At 36.3% G+C, this 20,356-nt stretch overlaps 1 protein-coding gene across 1 annotated transcript in view; it reads right to left on the bottom strand.

The window, feature by feature from the left end:
* Nucleotides 1-15,306: 15,306 nt before the first annotated feature.
* Nucleotides 15,307-20,356, bottom strand: part of gabrg1 (gamma-aminobutyric acid type A receptor subunit gamma1) — a 67,747-nt gene continuing 62,697 nt past the window's right edge. The window contains exon 9 of the mRNA XM_087279073.1: nt 15,307-16,609. The gene's annotated coding sequence lies outside the window, so the exon portion shown is untranslated. The remainder of the gene's footprint in view (nt 16,610-20,356) is intronic.

The raw sequence follows: 20,356 nt of genomic DNA, 5'->3' as shown, positions 1-20,356 counted from the left end.
ATCTGTTTGTTCCCTCTTCTTTGTTCTTTTTTTAATGTATAATAGAAGTATCAGATTTGGTTTCGGTATCGGTAGATACTCAAAATCAAATGACTCGGACTCGAGGGCAAAACAACCTGATCGGGACATCCCTTCTCTGTACCACCCCTTTTAGTCAAGACACTGCAAGGGAATGGGGTAAAATAGACAACCTAATAATCATACTTCCTCAGTTAATTGATTGATTCCATTAAGTTTCATAAAATGTTAAATATGCAAATGAAATGAGGCTATGAGGATTGATGAATGATCTGCTACTGAAGTGAAACTGAAAAAAAAACCTTTGAAAAAACATCTACAGTCAGAAATTAAAAAACTGCAGCAAAGAAAGTACTTGAAAGGGTATTATATATGGGATTTTTTTAACATTAGACTGGGGGAAAAGTTAATGAAAAGCCCAAAATGTCAAAATTGTCATGTCCTGTGATTTTTCCTACACTCTCTCGCTTTAAAGATTATCAAATTGCAGTGCTATTATCAGTACTAAAGCAGTCAGCAAAGCAGGAGATCTGAATGTGCACCGTAAGTCCAAATAGGTGTTGATAATCCTCTGTAAACTCCATAGCATCAGAAAACATTTCATGTGTGTGTGTGTGTGTGTGTATGTGTGTGTGTGATGAGGGACACTTCTTGACGTTTCACTTTATCAGCAGTCCTGACAGTGGCCATCTGTGCTTCTTATCCACTACACAGCTCTCCTGGGACAATAAGCAGAGGAACAAATGTTTTAAGTGTGCATGTTTGAGTTCACACTGTGCCTGTCATATTAATGTGTGTCGCGGCATTTCGCTCTCTTCAGGAGGTTTATCAGTTCAAACAGCCCAATGCTCCTTCACGCATCTTTTTCCCTCCTGTTTGTAAGACACCGTTGAGAGGAAAGGCATCATGTACACATGACTGGAGGAACGTCTCTGTGTGTGTTCAGGGCATCCCAGAGGACACTGATACCCGTTATTATTTGAGGTGCTATAAAATCCTTTTTACACCTCCACTGTCTGGTCAGCATGACCTTCGGTGTCTGGTGGAAAGCCTGTGGAGCTTATAGTGTTGAAATCCACATTCTGAAGTGAATATAATTGTTGTGCACAGTGAGAGATTAAAGAGCTTATTTTTGATCATCAGTTTCCAGCCAATCAGAGAGCACTGTTTCCACCTCAGAGTGAAAAAGAAAATTATGAAATTTCATGTCACAGTTGTGACATTTCTTGCAGTTTGGACTTTATTTCTCACTTCCACACTGCCAGGATTCGGTTATTCTGACCTCCAACGAGTGGTGGACAGCCTGTACTCTCAAGAAAAAAGCAGTAAATGGGCAAGTAAGTTTTTGAAAAGAACACTTTTGTAGTTTTCAAATATTGTTATGTACACTTTTACTAACCTCAGAGTGCATAAAAAACCTTATAAAAATGTTTGTCACAGTTGTGTTATTTTTTGTAAAGAGTAAAAGAGTCCTATCAGTTTATATTTGGCTACAGTGCTCAGCATAATTAAATAACCCCATTTTAAAAATGAATATTTTTATCCATTTCCTTAGTGAACACATTAATGTGCTTAAAAATTAGAACATTGAGGGAAAATCCATTTATTTCAATAATTTTTTCTCTTATAAAGTGAAACTTGTGTGTTATATAAGTTCACTACACACAAAGTGAAATAATTCAAGCCTTTTTGGATTCAGTTTCAATGATTATGGATTAATTATGAAAAAACTCAAATCCTGTATTTGACAAAATTAGAATATCATGACAAAGTGTACACTCCTTGTGTCTCAATCTAGTCCGCTAATTATTGCAAAGCCTTGAAATAGTCTCAGTCTGGCTTAGTAGGCCTTCAGAATCATGGGGAAGAATGCTGACTTGACGATTGGGCAAAAGACCATCACTGGAACCCTCCATAAGGAGGAAAATTCTTAAAAGGAAATTGCAAAAAATGTGGATGATCACAGAGTGCAGTATCTAAGTATACTGTATTAATAGAGCGTTAAGAGTAAGGGATAAATGTGGCTGGAAATGGTGCACAAGTATGACAGTAGCCTTGAGAGTGTTAAGGGTGATTGAGGCTGGTATCAGAGCATCAAGAACAAAGACATGAGCTACAGCTGTAGAATTCTATGTGTCAAGCCACCCCTGAACCAAAAACAATGTTAGAGGCGTCTGTGCTGGGCTAAAGAGAAAAGTACTGCTCTGTCGCGCAGTGGTCCCAAGTCCTCTTTTCAGATGAATGCAAATTTTGTATTTCATTTGGAAATCAAGATCCCAGAGTCTGAAGGAAAAGCGGAGAGACATAAAAGTCAAGCTGCTTAAAGTCTAGTGTGAAGTTTCCACAGTCAGTGATGGTTTTGGACAGCCATGTCATATGCTGGTGTGGGTCAATTGTCTTTTATTAAGTCTACATTCAACGCAGCTCTATGTTTTAGAGTGCTTCATGCTTCCTGCTGCAGACAAGCTTTTTTGGGGATGATGATTTTATTTTCCAGCAGGACTTGGGACCTGCACACAGTGTCAAAGCTACCATTAGGTTTAAGGACCATGGTAACCCTGTTCTTACTTGGCCAAGAAACTAAACTCGCCTGGCTTAAACCGCATTGAAAATCTATGGGCTGTTGTTCAGAGGAAGATGAGGGAACAGAGACCCTGAAATGCAGATAAGCTGAAGGCCGATATCAAAGCAACTTGGGCTACCATAACAACTCAGCTGTGTCAAAGGCTGATAGCCCCAATGCCACACCGCCTTGATGCTGTAAATAGTACAAAAGGGGGCCCAACAAAGTACTGAGGACATAAGACAGTACATTAACACACTTTTCAGAAGGCCAACTTGTGTTTAAGATCCTTTTTTATTGGTCACATGAAATATTCTAAATGTGTGAAATACTGGATTTATTTTTTTTCACCTTTAATCCAAATCATTCAGATTAAATCAAATAAGTGCTTGAAATATTTCACTTTGTGTGTAGTAAACTAATAAAACACACAAGTTTTACTTTTCGAAATAAATTAGTGGACTTTCCCTCGTTATTAATTGTTTTTTTGGTACATATCTGTATAGGCAATCTGGTGCAGTTGAACAAAACAGTTGTATTACACAGATATATTAAATAAAACACTATTTCAGTCACCAAACATATTTAGAACTTGACGGATAATATAATTAAATTCAAGCAAAATATTGCAAACAAATTACAACCTCCAAAATTTAAACTCAATTTTAACATTTTTCTTTGCTTCTCTTGATTTTTTGTCTAATAATTAATGTGTTTGTTCCACTCAAATGTGGCTGTTTACATATATTCATACATAGAGTTCTGTCCAAACAGCTTCCAAAAGTTGATTTTGCATCATAGGTGGCCTTTAAAGAATGCCATTATGCCTGTTGTTGTAGGTTATGTCATTCCGTTTTAGTGTTGGTGTGGGGTTTGTACTTGTTTTGATCTAGGCTCTCTAGTTAATTGAATTGGTTGTGTTTGCACTTGGGTTTCATTCCATTGATTGGTTCAGTCTGTTTATTTAATTCCTTCGCTTCTATCAGTTTACTGTCTGTTCTCATTGTGTATATATCTGCTCAATTCCATCTATTTTTTCTTTCTTTTTCAAATGAAGTGAAAAACTAAATAAACTGTTGTTTTTAAACTTGCCATGTACAGCACATTACACCAGGTTTTATGTCAATGACACTATGTTGACATGGACACCAATAATCTGATTTTAATTCAATTAAGACAAGTGTCTACCATGTAAACAGCAATTTTTGATTAATTTAATTCGATTTAGGTCGTAATCAGACAATGCAGAAGTTGAATTAAGGGTGCTTTCACATCTGTGGTTCGGTTCAGTTGGTCCAAACCAATGGAAACAAATTGTAGCATTGTAGCATTTTTCTGCTGTTTTTGGATCCTTTTCACACCAGACTGACTCTTAATGCGATAAAGATAGTACTCTGATTAAGAGTTAACCGTGTAAACAGCAATTTTTTATTAATTTAATAAGATTAAAGGGTCACAAAACACCAAAACACATTTTTTGAGCTGTTGACAGTCATATATGTGTCCCATGCTGCTAAAAAACACTATTAGGACACATATATTTTACTAAAAAGTGAAAATTAGTTGCTTTTGCGTTATTTTGAGCAAATTCGTACTTCCAGTTTGAAACGAATTTTTGAAGCTGCATCACGGCCATGAGATCTTAGCGTGTATTCCAGTATGTAGACTGGATGTCTGTACCTGGCAGTGCCTTATTATGTGTCTGAGTGTGCTGCATTAATGCATGAGTAAGGCTTGGTTCAAACCAATCAATGCGCTCTATTGTGCAACTTCATTAATATTCATTAATGTTACAGTGTTCAGACAGCAGAGAGACGCCACATTTTGTTTCTAAAACAAGCGTGCAGTGTTGCTTTTATAATTTGCTGCAGTTAAGTTTTTGTTTTCATTTTCTCTCTATGAGAGAGCAGCTGGACTCACATGTGGATTACAGTGCATGCAACGCGCGACAACAATACATGTCTAAGGAACATTGTTCACCCAAGAGCTTTTCTTATCTGGAAATGGTGAAATCCGGATTTGCTGCTCGTCTCCTCTTAATAAAGACGCGGCTCTAGTTGGTGTTGATTGTCCTGTCTTTACAGATTTGGTAAGAGAGCGACCAGTGGTCTTTGTTTATTCAGATGGCAAAGTTAGTTTGTATCAAACTAACTATTACACGGAGTGTAAACATGTTAGCACCACAATCAAATTTACCGTTGTGTAGGATTTTCACTTTCTGACAGGAATAACACACATGGCTTTCTGATGCTACCTGCCGAGTGCATCTAAGTTTCTTGGAAATGCAGAGTTTTTAATTTCTCTCATTTGCTGTGCGGTAACAAACATTGCATAAAAAATATATGCTTAGAGCAGTTCCTCGAATCAAATATCTCGTTTGTTGAATGAATTGCCTGATTAAAAGAGCCAAACTGCAGTTAAAGTCCACAATTTAATAACTTGTCAAATAATTTGATTACTGATGTCCATGTAAACGTAGTCACTGATTGCTTTGGTCTGAACCAGTTAAAAAGAACCAAAATGCAGTCATGTGACAAAATCCACCTCACTCATTGGCCAGATGTTATTGAAAGTATTTTTTAAACTGTTTTTTGATTGGTCAGAATTATCATGTGGGAAAATGTCAATGGAACTTTTACAAGTAAACAAACCGACAGACACAAAATGTCGCTTTTCACTATAGAGGGAAGACTGCGCTAGCTGATTGTATCCCTGGTCATAGTACACTATATCGTTTTTGTACATCATTTAAGAGAAACTATACATTTAGAGAATAAAGTGTGGCTGCGGTTGGAAAACAATGGTTTAATGCATTGCAAATGGTGAAGGTGCGTCGCAAGTTACTTCAGGAGGTGGAGTGAATTAAATTAGCTAAACTGCGACATGGTAATTTTCCAGAAATATTACCAATGATCCATCATCCGATATTTTTTCCTCTCTCTCTGTTTAAGATTGTTGGTAAAGCGCTGTCAACAAAAATTGTTTCTCCACATTACATAAAAAAAGAACATTGGATTATGACAGCTGGATTAGACAAAAAAAGTCACAGTACTTTATGCGATTGGGTCTGTTCTGGTTTAGATTATGTTCTCATCACAAACTAACCACTCCAGGGTTCATTTGAAAGTGTACATAGACCACTTCTTTAAGAAGGTCTTGGTGTACTTTTTTGGTGAGCTTTTAGTGCGCACTCAAATGCGATTGCTACATTCACAGCTGCCCAATTGGGAAAACGAACTCCAGTGCGATTCAAACGAACTAAATAAGCCAGGTGTGAAAACACCCTAAGACATGAAGCATGCAGTTTTAGTCACATTATTGAAGTGCAGTACAGACATGTAAACACCTTAATCAAACTATTACCGTCATGTAGAATTTTCTGTACTATTTAGTCTATACACAGACGGCGGTTTGACACTATTCTCTGCATCTACCAAGTCGATGAAGGACCACAGACACCTGTATCACAAAATGTGAAAGTTTTTGTTCCCCAAACGACGTGCGGTATCAATTTCTTTTAAAACTACTCTCTTCCAGAAGTTCATACTCGCATCCATTATCTCGTTTGTCACAGAAAGAATACATGAAATGTAACTGAATAAAAGTGAAAGTGCCAGACTGCAGTTAAATTCATCAAATTAAAAATAAAACACCTAAAATTACATGAAACGTAGTCACTGACATTATTGGCTTGTATATTCTATATGTTCCCAGTAGGCACACAACATCATAAGACGTTAATATTAGGTTAGATTTAGGTAACGTCAGGTGACCAAACTTCAATGTCTTTCCAAGATCTAATGACAACGTTATTTTGACGTCCAATAACGATTTCAAATTACATTGATATTTGGTTGATTTCTAAGTTGTTTTGAAAATTGACCAAAATCCAACGTTCGATTGATGTCATAGTGGTATTGTCCACATAACGTCAAGGTGTAACATGATAAGACAATGATATTTGGTTGATTTTAGGTTGGACATTGACATTGGGTTCTGATGTCTACCTGATTTTCATTTGCAAACAAAATCCAACCTCCCCATCACATTGTCAATATGACGTAATTTTGACAACCTTTGCCTGCAGAATATAATGTGAGACCTGTGCTGGAGGCCGGTATTATTACATTTTGTTCTTCTCCTCTCACACAACTGGCATCACAAGACCTAAAATCATAACTCACCGACTGAATTAACAAATTTTGCTTTCTCTCTTTGTGTTCAACAGAAAAAGGGCATGCTGAAAAAGCACAAGGGGGACTAAACGACAAAACACTGAAATAAACATAATGAAGTTCTTGTGTCTTACTGATGTATTTTCAGTGAACCAGAATAGTCTTTGTGGGGCTTCATAATTGATGCAATCTCTGTATGAGTAGGTGTGTGTGTCTGGATGGTGAATAAACTGGGTGTATGAGGTCAGTGTGACTGTGTGACTCATCAGGTGAAGCGTTTACTGATCACCATGGCTCCCAAAATGTCAGACCCAACAAATGCTAAATAGCAGTGGCAAGTCTTTCAGTATCCACAAAACTAAGCAGGCAAGTCACAGATACACAAGCAGGCACAAATATATACAGTGTGCAATCAGTACACATGACACAGCGATTAAGACACTCACGCTCAAAGATCCTCACAAACCAAGATGCATGTCACAATTAGCCAAAATGTCCATGTCCTCGTGGGTGTTTGAGTGGGAGCTGAGAAGTGAGAGGATCTGATGGTCATTTCTTCAAAGCATATGAGTCAGCCCAGCACTTCAATAGTTGTTCCCGAATGAATTATTTGTCCCCCAAATCAACGAGCCAAGCACTAACGCAGATCAGCTCACCTGTCAGTCTCGTGGATTCGCAGCCTGCAGGCGTTCAGCACATCACTGTTCATCTGCTCCGTACAGTACAGCACACTGTAACCCTGCTTTAGCACAGACAGGAAAGCCTGCTCCGCGCTTTCATACAGAGCCAGGCTGTCGGAAACACTTTAGGTTTAGGTTCACTCCGGGATACTTGTTAGATTGAATAATATTTAACTATTCTTTGCTAATTAACATCATTTTGTTTGCAGAAGTAGTAGGAGTAGCATGAATTCTGTCATACCAAACTCCAGTAGCTTCCGATGAAAATAGTGAGGCCCAAAGCTCTTTAATTAAACCTGAATAAATTCATTTTTATTTTATGTTTCATTTATTACAATCAAATAAGTGAACGTTTCTGACATTGTTCGCATGACTCTTTGTGCGTTCATCCGCTTTTTGGACAAGTTTTTCACTCAAATAATTGTAGTGAAATCAGCTCAATTTATGCTCTATATTAATGATCAACTAGAAAAGTAAAGTTCGTGGACAAACTTTATGGTGGCTTGAGAAAGCCTTGTCTGAAAGTTTGAAGTCATTTTAAAAATGAAATAATTGAAGTAGTTTTTCAGAAGTCTGAAACTGTTAGCTAAGTGGTTGCTAAAGTGTTCTTAATGGTTGCTAAGGTATCACTAGGCAGTTTCTAGGGTGTTCTGAGTGGTTGCTAAGGTGTTGCTAGGTGATTGCTAAGAGGTTTTAGGTCAGGGGTGTTTAAAATGGGTCCTGGAGGGCCAGTGTCCTGCATATTTTAGTTCCAACCCCAATTTAACACACCTGAACCTGATAATTAGGCTCTTTGTAGATATACTAAAAACTTACAGGTAGGTGTGTTGAAGGAAGTGGGAGCTAAGCTATGCAGGACACCAGCCCTCCAGGACCGAGTTTGGACACCCCTGTTCTCGGTCATTGCTAAGGTGTTGCTAGGTGGTTGCTAAGATGTTCTGAGTGGTTAGGGGTGGCCAAAGTATTGCTAGGTGGTTGCTAAGGTGTTGCTAGGTGCTTGCGAGGGTGTTCTGAACATAAACATACATTACAATGGTTCTAGTTAAAATTAGCATATTGCTAGCATCTGTCTAGTATAAACTAGCATGTTGTAACCAATTTAGTATGAATAAGCATGTTGCTAGTATGATTTGTATGCTTGTTAGTATGTTTTAGTATGATTAGTAAATTGTTAATATTGATTAGTATGTTTCAAATATGGATTGGTATGTCTTCAATGTTTGTAATATGCATTGGTATGTTATTTGTATGTTCGATGTAAAGTCAATGGCAGTTTTTTTATAATAGAAGTCATTGGGACAGTTGCTAGGGTGCTGTAAGTGGTTGCTATGGTGTGGCTATAAGTTGAAAGGTCATTAGTAATTGGCAGATTGGTAGTCTGAGGTAATTGAGCATAAACTTAAGTCTGAATGACAGTCTGGCACAAAGTTATGAGGTCACAAAGTTTGGTCCAATGTTAAGTCAATAGGACGTTTGTGAATTTCTGGGTCAGTTTTGAAAAAAAAATGTAAGCCTGATCAGTTGGAAAAGATATAGCAACTTGATTCAGTATAGTTTAGAGGTTTGGAGTTAGTTTGGTGGTTGTAGAATGAATGGTCTTGGAGGAGATCCGTTCTTAAAATAGTTTAAGAAGAAGAAGGAGAGGGAGGAATAAGTTTATTTCGTATAACAGTCTGTTGTGTTTCTCAAGCCACCATAATAACACGTTATTAATAATTATGAATTTTCAGAATTAACTTATAGTTAATTTAACAAAATAAACATAACAATAACTTTGCCCGCTTGTCTGAGCTGACTCTTTAATTGTTTTTTTTTTATTATTAAGAAAGGGAATTAATTACACTTTTTGTAAAGTAGATGAATAGTTTTAGAAGTTTTATTAAACAGCCCCTATTATGAGTTTTTGAAAATGAGCTTCCATGCAATGTGTATTACAGCTCTAATGAAAGTAATATATCCAGCTAAGGCTTAAATTTGAAAGTGCACCGTGTTTAAAACAATTGATTCATCTGTATACACCATAGACAATTGCCTTCAGATGACCCCAAAGATGAAAGTCTAAGGTGGTCAGATCGGGAGACCTTGGGGGGCCAATCAACTGGCCCACAATGACCAATCCACTTTTCAGGAAACTGTTTATCCGAATGCTCGGACTTGACACCCATAGGGCTCTATTTTGACTGTCCAAAGTGCAAAGCGCAGGGCGCAAACGCATTAAGGGCGTGTCAGAATCCATATTTGCTATATTAAGGAAGGAAAAATCCGCTTTGCTCCAGGGCGCATGGTCTTACAGGGTTGAGCTTATTATTTTAATGAGTTATAGGTGTGTTTTAAGAATAAACCAATCAGAGTCTCATCTCCCATTTCCTTTAAGAGCCAGTTGCGCCGCGGTAGCGCATTTGCTATTTACATGGCGGACTTTGTAAGTGGAAAAACTGAGCATTTCACTAGAGAGAAAACAGTTAAACAGAGCATCTCCAGCGGGAGAATGAGAGATAAGCCTCCTCATTATTTACTTTCGCTTTCACTCTAGTGGATAAGAAAATGTGCTGTATGCACAGAAATTCATTAGCCTATACCTAATTAATTTTGTTTGTTAAGCGCAAAGATTTGTTTCAAAACTATTTCTAAATTCAGTTCTAAAACATGACAGGTGGACAAATCTAAGCTTGTTTTTAATAAAACAAATATTAATATGGATATAATAAATAATACTGCTAATAATAATAACATTATACAAAAGCAAATTGTTATAAATAAACTGAAAAAGCCCCTCAAGATGAAGAAGGCAAGTATGGTTTTTATATTTATGTAGGCTAGAAAATAATTTTTGTAATATTTGAATCCTTTAGTTCTTTTTCATATGTAAAGAGATTTGCGTATTGCTGTACATCCTGTATGTCTTAAAGAGCCCATATTATACATGAAATAGGGTCATATCTCGGTTGAAAAGGTCTACAACAATAGTTTAATATGCATGCAAGGTCAAAAAACACTTTCATGGTCTTATAATCTGCATTTATTTTTACCTAATTATCCCAGCGACTCCTGTATGAATCGTCCAGTGATTCATTTGTTCCCAAACCCCTCCTTAGCGCGAAGCTAATCTGCGCTGATTGGACCAATGACAGTCTGTTGCGATTGGTCGACTGCCTTCAGTGAGAGAGTGAAATGCCCAACAGCTAATCAGCAATATAAAAGTAATCACAGTTCATACACGCTCAATAGTGTAGGCGTGGATTTTAGCTGCCAGTGGGTGAATGTAAATACAGACTATGGACTTATAAATACAGACTACTAACTATTTTATTGAGCAAAAACTCCAAAAACAGTTGAGGAGATCTCCTAGCTTGTCTCACTCTGCTCTTTTCACAGACACACACACACACACATATTGCACACACACACACACACACACACACAAACACTTAACCCTGCTCCGGACGACAACATGTGTGCGCACACACACACACACACACCTCCGGACGACAGCGCGTGCACACGCACACACAGACACACACACTACCCTCCTCCACGGAGCTCCGTAAACAAAGCAGCACGCATCGCGTTTTTAACGTGGCTTTGCACCCGATATGAGAATAAAGCGAGTTAACCTCATACAAGTTACTTTGTTACAAGTAACAAAGCTAAATACATTTGCAAGCTAGAGTAAACGAGGCAACTTTAATCGCACGTACTTACACTTGAGAAATGGAGGAAGAAACCCATCCTGACATGACCAGCAGTAAGTTACTCTTTACTGATCCTTCCTTTAACAAACGCAGATGAAGTATTCTTTGTAGCATGTAGTTTCCAGAAGTTTCCAGTAGTTTCCAACTGCTTGGCTATAATGCTGAGATTTCATCTTTGGGTAGAGACTCGATAATATCCATCTGCAGTGTGACTTCAATCGACCGGCATGTTTGTGTGTGTGTGTTTGTGGGTGTGTGTGTCTGGGTTTCTGTGTTAGAGGGCGGGCCGCAGGTTTCAAGTCTCCCGGGTTTGCGCGTGCATGTCGTTAGTACGTCATGGCGAAACACCTAATGACTTAGTATCAAGGCGACTCGTTTGAAGCACTATGAGTTGACTCTTTTATAGATGAACCAACAGTTTTAAACACTGTACACTAACAGATTTAAGCCTTAGCTGGATACTTTACTTCACTTAGAGCTGTGTTACAAACTACATGGAAGGGCATTTTCAAAAACCCACAATATGGGCTCTTTAAGCAATGTGTTAGCGAGACGCACAAATAATGCGCTCTGCGCTGGACTATAGACCTGCTTTAATCTGGTCTATTGAACCGTCTATTTCCTCAAAATAGCAACGTGCCAGCAATGCGCCTTAACACACCCCCTATTTTAGACCAGAACGCCTATGGGCGCACATATGAGCGCAAATGCATTTGCTATTTAAACAGCGTGGCTCAAAACGCCAAAGCGACTCTTGCGCAGAGCTGAAAAAAGCAAACAACAATTGCGTGGTGGTCCATCATCTTTCTGGAAAAACTCAGGGAACTTGCCAGCTTCAGTGCATAAAGAGGGAAACACATCATCATGTAGCAATTACAAATATCCAGTGGCCTTGAGGTTTCCATTGATGAAGAATGACCCCACTAGCTTTGTTTTCTATGGTGTGAAGATACAAGATGTGCCGCACCTGAAACTACAGATACTGGAAGCCTGTGCTGGCATTTCTCCTGCAGTGTTGCTATTAGTGTGTGAAGAGTGGGAGAAGAGGGTTGCATTGACAATCCAACACATTTTATAAGTGGTCAGAAGCTTGTAAATAACTCATGAAAGAATAAAGTTATGTTAAAACCAAGCACACCATTGTTTTTCTTGTGAAATTCCCAATAGGTTTGATGTGTCAAATGACCCTCCTCCTATTAAAAAAATAAATTAAAAAAGTTGGATCTAAGATGGCCGACTTCAAAATGTGCCACAAACAGGACATTAATATCACCAACCATTCCCATGCCATTAAGATGTATCCATATAAATGGCCCACCCTGTATAATATAATATAATATAATATAATATAATATAATATAATATAATATAATATAATATAATATAATATAATATTTTTTTGTCTTCTAATAAAGGTCTAAAGGATATTCTGTGAAGATTAATATAATACGAGACTGAAATGTTATTTAACATTTTGAATAACATAATTATGACCAAAAAATAACATTTTACATAATGTAAAATCTGAATATTTTGAAAGTTCTATAAACCTTCCACAATGACAACCTTATAACTTTCTGAGAATATGAGGGAAACCTACTTAGAACAACAATATACAGAAATATGCCTTGAACTTTCAGTTACATTTTGAATAACAAAAGAATATTGTTATTACATTGTCCAAAAAGAATCTTTTAGAACCTAAAATTGTTAGCTCGTACAAATCTCACCTGAAATTTGACTGCTCTCAAGTATAAGGGGCTTTTCTTTGATTAATAAAGAACAAGAAATAAAAGAAGAATACATATTGTCCTGCAGATCTTTGCAAAAAACAAATCGATAAATCTCAGTTTGTTTTCTGTAAAGCCAAGCAAGGTCAAGTGTTTGGAACTAGATGATCAAGTGACCTTAATAAAAAGGGAATGAAACATACTGCAGAGACAAGCCTGGTGTGTGCTGAGATGATGACATGCATTTAAGTGGTTTCATTATCCTTGCTGTCACTCTGAGGAAAGGCCTTCAATTTGTTTTTGGCAGTTACAAGAAGTGTTAAAATGAGAACTCTTTATCTCTTTTCCCCACAAACATGGAGAGGAGAACAATGACATATCATTATTTAATGAAACTCCTTTAATTACATATTTACTGTATATATTATCATGTGTCTTTATGACAAAAGATATGCCCTAGCTGTTTGTTTTTCTTGCTGATGTTCGATTTCAATTGATGAATATGATTTGTAATTTATATTCATGGCAAGTTTATTATGTTATACAAATACTATAACATTCACATCCATTCAATAATTTATTTTATTTTCAGCCTAGTCCTTTTATTAATCTGGGATTGCCACAGAGGAATTAACCTCCAACTTATCCAGCACATGTTTTATGCAGCGGATGCAACCCATCCAATCCAATCCAATTAAATAAACATCAGCTAAAAAACTATACTATAGCTATATACACTCTAAAAACTTTGAGTTTTTTATTTAACCAAATGGTTAATTTAAAAATATTTGGTGCTCTGTTGGGTTATTTTTAACCTTTATTGGGTTATTTATTAATAACTCAACCAGTTTGGCTGAACATTTGGTGCTTTGTTGGGTTATTTCTAACCTTTATTGGGTTATTTATTAATAACTCAGCCTGTTTGGTTAAATATTTGGTGCTTTGTTGGGTTATTTCTAACCTTTATTGGGTTATTTATTAATAACTTAATCAGTTTGGTTAAATAGTTGGTGCTTTCTTGGGTTATTTATAACCTTTATTGGGTTATTTATTAATAACTCAACCGGTTAGGTTAAATATTTGGTGCTTGGTTGGGTTATTTTTAATCTTTATTGGTTTATTTATAAATAACTCAACCAGTTTGGTTGAATATTTGGTGCTTTGTTGGGTTATTTTTAACCTTTATTGGGTTATTTATTAATAACTCAGCCAGTTTGGTTAAATATTTGGTGCTTTGTTGGGTTATTTCTAACCTTTATTGGGTTATTTATTAATAACTTCACCAGTTTGGTTAAATAGTTGGTGCTTTGTTGGGTTATTTCTAACCTTTATTGGGTTATTTATTAATAACTTCACCAGTTTGGTTAAATAGTTGGTGCTTTCTTGGGTTATTTCTAACCTTTATTGGGTTATTTATTAATAACTCAACCAGTTTGGTTAAATATTTGGTGCTTTGTTGGGTTATTTTTAACCTTTATTGGGTTATTTATTAATTACTCAACCAGTGTGGTTAAATATTTGGTGCTTTGTTGGGTATTCTTAGCCTTTATTGGGTTATTTATCAATAACTTAACCAGTTTGGTTAAATATTTGGTGCTTTGTTTGGGTTATTTCTAACCTTTATTGGGTTATTTATTAATAACTCAACCAGTTTGGTTAAATATTTGGTGCTTTCTTGGGTTATTTTTAACCTTTATTTGGTTATTTATTACTTACTCAACCAGTTAGGTTAAATAGTGTGTGCTTTATTGGATTATTTTAACCTTTATTGTGTTATTTATTTAATATCTCAACCAGTTAGGTTAAAAATTTTAAATTTCAACAGTCAACTGATTTAACTGATGTATTATCATGCGTACGTAATGTTATGTTTGCGTTATAAAGTTTATTTAAGCTCTAACCCAATAATGCTGTTTTTTTAGAAAAAAATTTTTTTTTTACCAAATTACCTCTCCTTGTTGTGTTTTTTATATCTGTTTTACCAGCACTCTTAATTATTGATGATACAAAGATCATAGCTGATCTATTTTAAATGGATAAAACCCCTTAAGTGTCTGGAACTTGTAAAATCTAATGGAAAAGAGCATTTTCGATATGTTTGAAAAGAGTATATTATTTATTTTCAGAGTCATAATTATGAAACTAATAGTAGTACTAGTAATAGTAGCAATTGTAATACCAGAATGGAAAAAATAACATTTAATGGAAATAAAATGCATTGGGTTAAATTATATAACACAATGCATTGGGTTAAAATAACTCATAGTTGGGAAGGTGTTATAATAACCTATTGTTGGGTTATATGTTGGGGTATTTTCAACTCAACTATTTAACTGAGTATATACAGTATAACTATTGGATAAAATTGCTCATCATGCCATAAAAAAGCAAACACCGAGGGGCACGATGCAGCTATTACTTATTTATTATATTTTTTCCTTTTTCTTCGTCCAGGAAAAGACATGATCAAAGGAAGAGAAGAAAACAAAATTGCTTTGTGAGCTGATGTATATTCCTTTGTGCTTATTAGGGATATTACATTTCACTCAGCTCAAGATGCAATGCTGTTTCCACAATACAATTTTCTCACAATATATAATGTATGCTTCGTGATCCTTTGATCATGTATTTTTCGTATCATGCCCCTGCTACTGATGCCCCCACAAAATAAACAAAAATAAATAAACTATTAAAATCTGCATCTTTATTCTGTTCTTGTTTTATAGTACACTTAGTAATTATAATAGTTGACAAACAAAAATCATGCTCCTTAGTCATATTTCTGTACTATAAAACCCAACAGCCTTTATCAAATGAAATGAGTGAAGTTAACTCAAAATTTACTGAATGTTAATTCTACTCATTTAAAAATAGTTTTGAACTCAGTGTTGGAAGTATTGAGTTAAATAAACCCCTCATTACTTCATCTTAAAGTTTACAGTACTCATATAGTTTAGATTTTTAGTAAGTTAGTTAGTTTTTTAACTCAAATGGTTTGTAGCAATTCTTTTCCTCAAACAGTTTAGGTTGCCTTAACTTATTGGGTTTTACAGTACTCAGTTGGTTTGAGTTCTCTACATTTATTAGATTTTACTATGCTCAAATTGCTTCGTTTGCTCAGATGGATGAAGTTCACAGTACTTATTAGAATTAGTTTTAAACTTAAGTTTAAAGTTAAACTTAGTTGTTTGCAATCATTTGTAAAAACGATTAGTTTGTTGCAATCGGTTTCCTCAAATGGTTTGAGTTACCTTAACTTTTTGGGTTTAACCGTTTGTATACAGTAGGTTGTTTTCACATGACTTCATTGATGACACCCGAGACTGAGATGTAGGGCAGGAAGTGATTCTTTTACATAGGAATCGCTATCTGAACAACAAAATGTTTCTATTTTATGTTGTTTATAATTAATTAAATTGGCCAAAATGAGACATGCCAAACAGTTTTTATAGATTCCAAAATTTTTTGCCCATAAAAGGGGGGAAATTTCAAGAAACTGGCGGAAAAACAAAAAAAAAAGGTGGCATGTAATAAACTTTTTTTAAATGTGATAATTCGTTTGACAGCACAAATAAAGATTATATACAGGCCTAGCTATGTTTATAAATATGTTAATGTGTTATATAAAAATCAGATACAAATTCCACCACACATATACAAAATCCAGGAGGAAATAAATAACGTACCCTGCCGTGTAATCGCTACAATGAAATCTTCATCTTGTTTTGCAATAAAGTCTTTACTGCCGTTTCTGCAAAATAAACAACCGTAACGTGAACATCAAGATGCGCAGCAGCGGTTAATGATTGTTGATGGTAATGTTAGTTCATTAAGTTCATTCCCCCTTAAAAAAATTAATAAATAAATAAATAATAATGTAGACTATATGTGCATGCTTTTGTATGCTTTCATTTGTTATTACATGTCTGGAAGATATATGCATGGGGAAAACATTATGGTAATTTATAATAAACATGTTTTTTAACCACAGAGTAAAGTGTATAATGTGTACAACTACAGAATGCTGTAGCAAAGTAAACTGATAAACTGTAATAAAAACTATGATAAATAAATAACGTTAAACTCTTAAACGTTAAAGTGTAAACTCTCTTGAAAGCCGCCTGAATAATTTGTTTATTACTACAGTTTTGTTGTACCACAGTAACAATATAAATACTTTGACAGATTATTCAAGTAATTGTCTATAGTATGCTTCCATACACTGTAGTCTTTACTATACGAACGTTTTTTTCATGTAACGTAATAGCTTATACAATATGTACTGACTCGATGGCAGGCAAATATATTTTACTTCAGTAGAAAACTCAGCCCTCTTCATGATATAAGAATTATGCCCAACATATGTGGTTATTTTCTATTAATATCTTCTTTGAAATATGGTATAAATCGCAAAAATACAGACTTTCCTCTATGTCTCCCAATCATTTTTTTTACTCCCTGCTCTCCATCTGAATTTTGTGCATTACCTCCACTTGATTGAAAACAACCTATAGCTTCCATTTTTCTTCAATACAATTTGTAATATGTTAAATACCTTCTCTCTCTACAGCTCTCGTCAGTATTTGATAGGACTAATAATGCTGTATGGATCTAGTGACCTGACCTCAAGGACAGCACACAGACGCTCACTGCCATCAACCCTCCCTCTCGTTTTCTATCTTGTTAACTGCCTAATGAACCATGATCCTCTGAGACATCTCAATACTGAGAAACATTTGTTAACATCTCTGATTCTGCCCATCTTTTTGTTTTCCAGAATTGTTTAATGTATGGGAGCGGCACAGTGACTCAGTGATTGACACTGTTGTTGTCTCACAGCAAGAAGGTAGCTGATTTGGAGTTTGCATGTTCTCCCCGTGTTCATGTGGATTTCCTTCAGGTGCTCAGTTTTCCACAACAGTCCAAAGGCATTCGCTATACTGTAGGTGAATTAAAGTGTATGTGTGAATGTGAGAATGGTGTTTTCCAGTACTGCGTTGTGGCTGGAAGGGCATCCACTGCATAAAACATATGATGGAATAGTTGGCGGTTCATTCCACTGTGGTGACCCCTGACATATAAGGGAGTAAGCTAAAGGAAAATGCATGAATGAATGAATAATTGAATGTTTGATGTATGCAAATTGTATAGCATATTCACATTTCTAGTAATTGTGCTATTAGTTTTTTTTATTAGTATTTTCAGATAATTTGGAATATTTTTCCTCACCCCAAAATTGTCATTACTGAAAGACAAAAATATATCATATCAATATATAATTTATTAAGAAGAGTTGTTGTTACAATGAGGTTGTAACAACAGAGATAGAGTTCCACATGCAGCTTTTTAAATAAAGAAATTATCTAAGTAAAACAGCAACAAAAAGGGGAATCCACGAAAATCCACGAAAGTCATGGCAGACGGAAAACAGTAATAAAAAAATAAATAGTCCAGGAATCAAAACAAGAAACACAAAGATAAATGTGTGAGTGTGGTGTTTAAATATTGTGCGTGTAATGCCCTGCAGCTGTTTCATAGTAATTAGTGTCCAGATTGATAACAGCTGTGGTAACACAATACATGATGGGAAATGTAGTCCGAGTGAATGGCTAGTGAAGCATTCATATAGCTGGAGTGTCATTTAGTGTGGGTACTCCACCTAATACAGGGATGCCCAAACTCGGTCCTGGAGGGCCGGTCTCCTACATATTTTAGTTTCAACCCCAATTAAATACACCTGAACCACTTAATCAAGCTCCTTCTAGGTACTTCCAGACAGGTGTGTTGAGGGAAGTTGGAGTTAAACTATGCAGGACACCGGTTTGGGCACCCCTGATTTAATACTCTTGACAGTAATAATAATTTATTAATATTTTGTTTAAGAATATTTAGTTTTGCTGTTTTAATAAATAGATTTGCACATGCATATCAGGTGTGATTAGATTTGTAACAATATTTAAATGGTCATACATCAGATTTGTTTCAGAATTATTTATATTATTTATTATATTTCCCATTAATTTTATTTTATTAACGTCTACCCTTACCCCAACCCTAAATCCAATAGTCACAGAAATGTAAAAACAAATCTGTACAGTATCTAGAGTCTTTACTATTAGAGTAGCTGATTAACTATGCAGACGGATGATAACAGCCTTCTGAGCTTACAGCCCCTACTGACCCATATCTATCAGCTGATAACCACTGATAACACCTATTCAATCAAGTGATAACATTCGAAGCGGGTGAAAATGCATAAAGTTGATAATGCTGTTTTTAAAGTATTCATTAGGCTGAAATTAAACTTAACTTGGTTGATAATTCATTATTCAGTATAATTTTTACAAAATGTCCCATGCTTTGGTCATGACGGTATTGGTAGGGATGGTGAAGATTCGATGGAGACCACATTATTTAGTGTGCTATGGCTGAATCAGACTGTCCATATACATATTACTCTGTTGCTCAAATGAAGCAAGCACATTTTCCAGACAGCAAATTTCTTATTAGAACACATAGAGCTATTATTTACATACTTTAAGTGACAAGAGGCAGGCACATAGATCTTAAAATGCTGACAGTTTCAGAAAAGTGAGATGACATACTCAATAAATCATTAAAACGATAGTGAAAACGTTCGAGGTTACAGAAGTAACCCTTCGTTCCCCGAGGAGGGGAACGGAAGTGCCATGAATGGGAGGATTCGGATCAGAAGCCGCTTATCTGGAGAGTATTGAACGGGCCAATGAATGAAATTAATTGGCAGCGTAAGCTTGCGCAGGTGTGCGACATCTGCAATTATCTCAGCATATAAGCACACCTGAAGCCAGCAGACGCCATCCTTTTAAGCTGAAGAGACTTTCAAACAGCTAAGGGACAGTCATTATGGCGACGGAATATGGCACTTCCGTTCCCCTCCTCGGGGAACGAAGGGTTACTTCTGTAACCTCGAACGTTCCCCTTCGGTTGGGGAACTTCAGTGCCATGAATGGGAGAATATGGAAAGCGCCATAATGACTGCACCTTACCAACACCCCCGATGAGGAGATAGTCAAGCAAGCGTGACGCACCCACATCATTGGGGGCGCGGTCCTCCAACGTGTCCCTGGCCCTAATTTATCCTACTTCAACAGAAGTTTTACGGATTTAGATATATTTTTTGGGAAGTCGTGAGCATCTAGATAATTCTAGGAATACGACAGTACGTTGGGAAGCGTGCAATCCCGATAGGGAGGACGCTGCGGAGGCCATTCGTTACCCAAGGGGGGGATAGATGGCAGAATTTACCTATGGACTAGCCCTAAAAAGGGGGAGTACGCATAGCAAAAGAGTGGTTAGCGGAGAGGGAAGACACGGGTCCACCCAGGGGGGGGACTTAACCGTGGCGGAATAAGCATATGGGATCGCCTAGTGGGGATCACGCATAGCAGGCACCTATACCCAAAACGCGGGCTGACCAGCGGGCAGACCTACAACGTAGTGGGCCAGCAAGTGACTC

This window comes from Danio rerio, chromosome 13 (genome assembly GCF_052040795.2).
Source record: "Danio rerio strain M-AB ecotype USA chromosome 13, GRCz13ab, whole genome shotgun sequence".
NCBI classification, from domain to species: domain Eukaryota; kingdom Metazoa; phylum Chordata; class Actinopteri; order Cypriniformes; family Danionidae; genus Danio; species Danio rerio.
The sequence above is the reverse complement of the archived record's forward strand: the minus strand, read 5'-3'. Positions and strand labels throughout refer to the sequence as shown.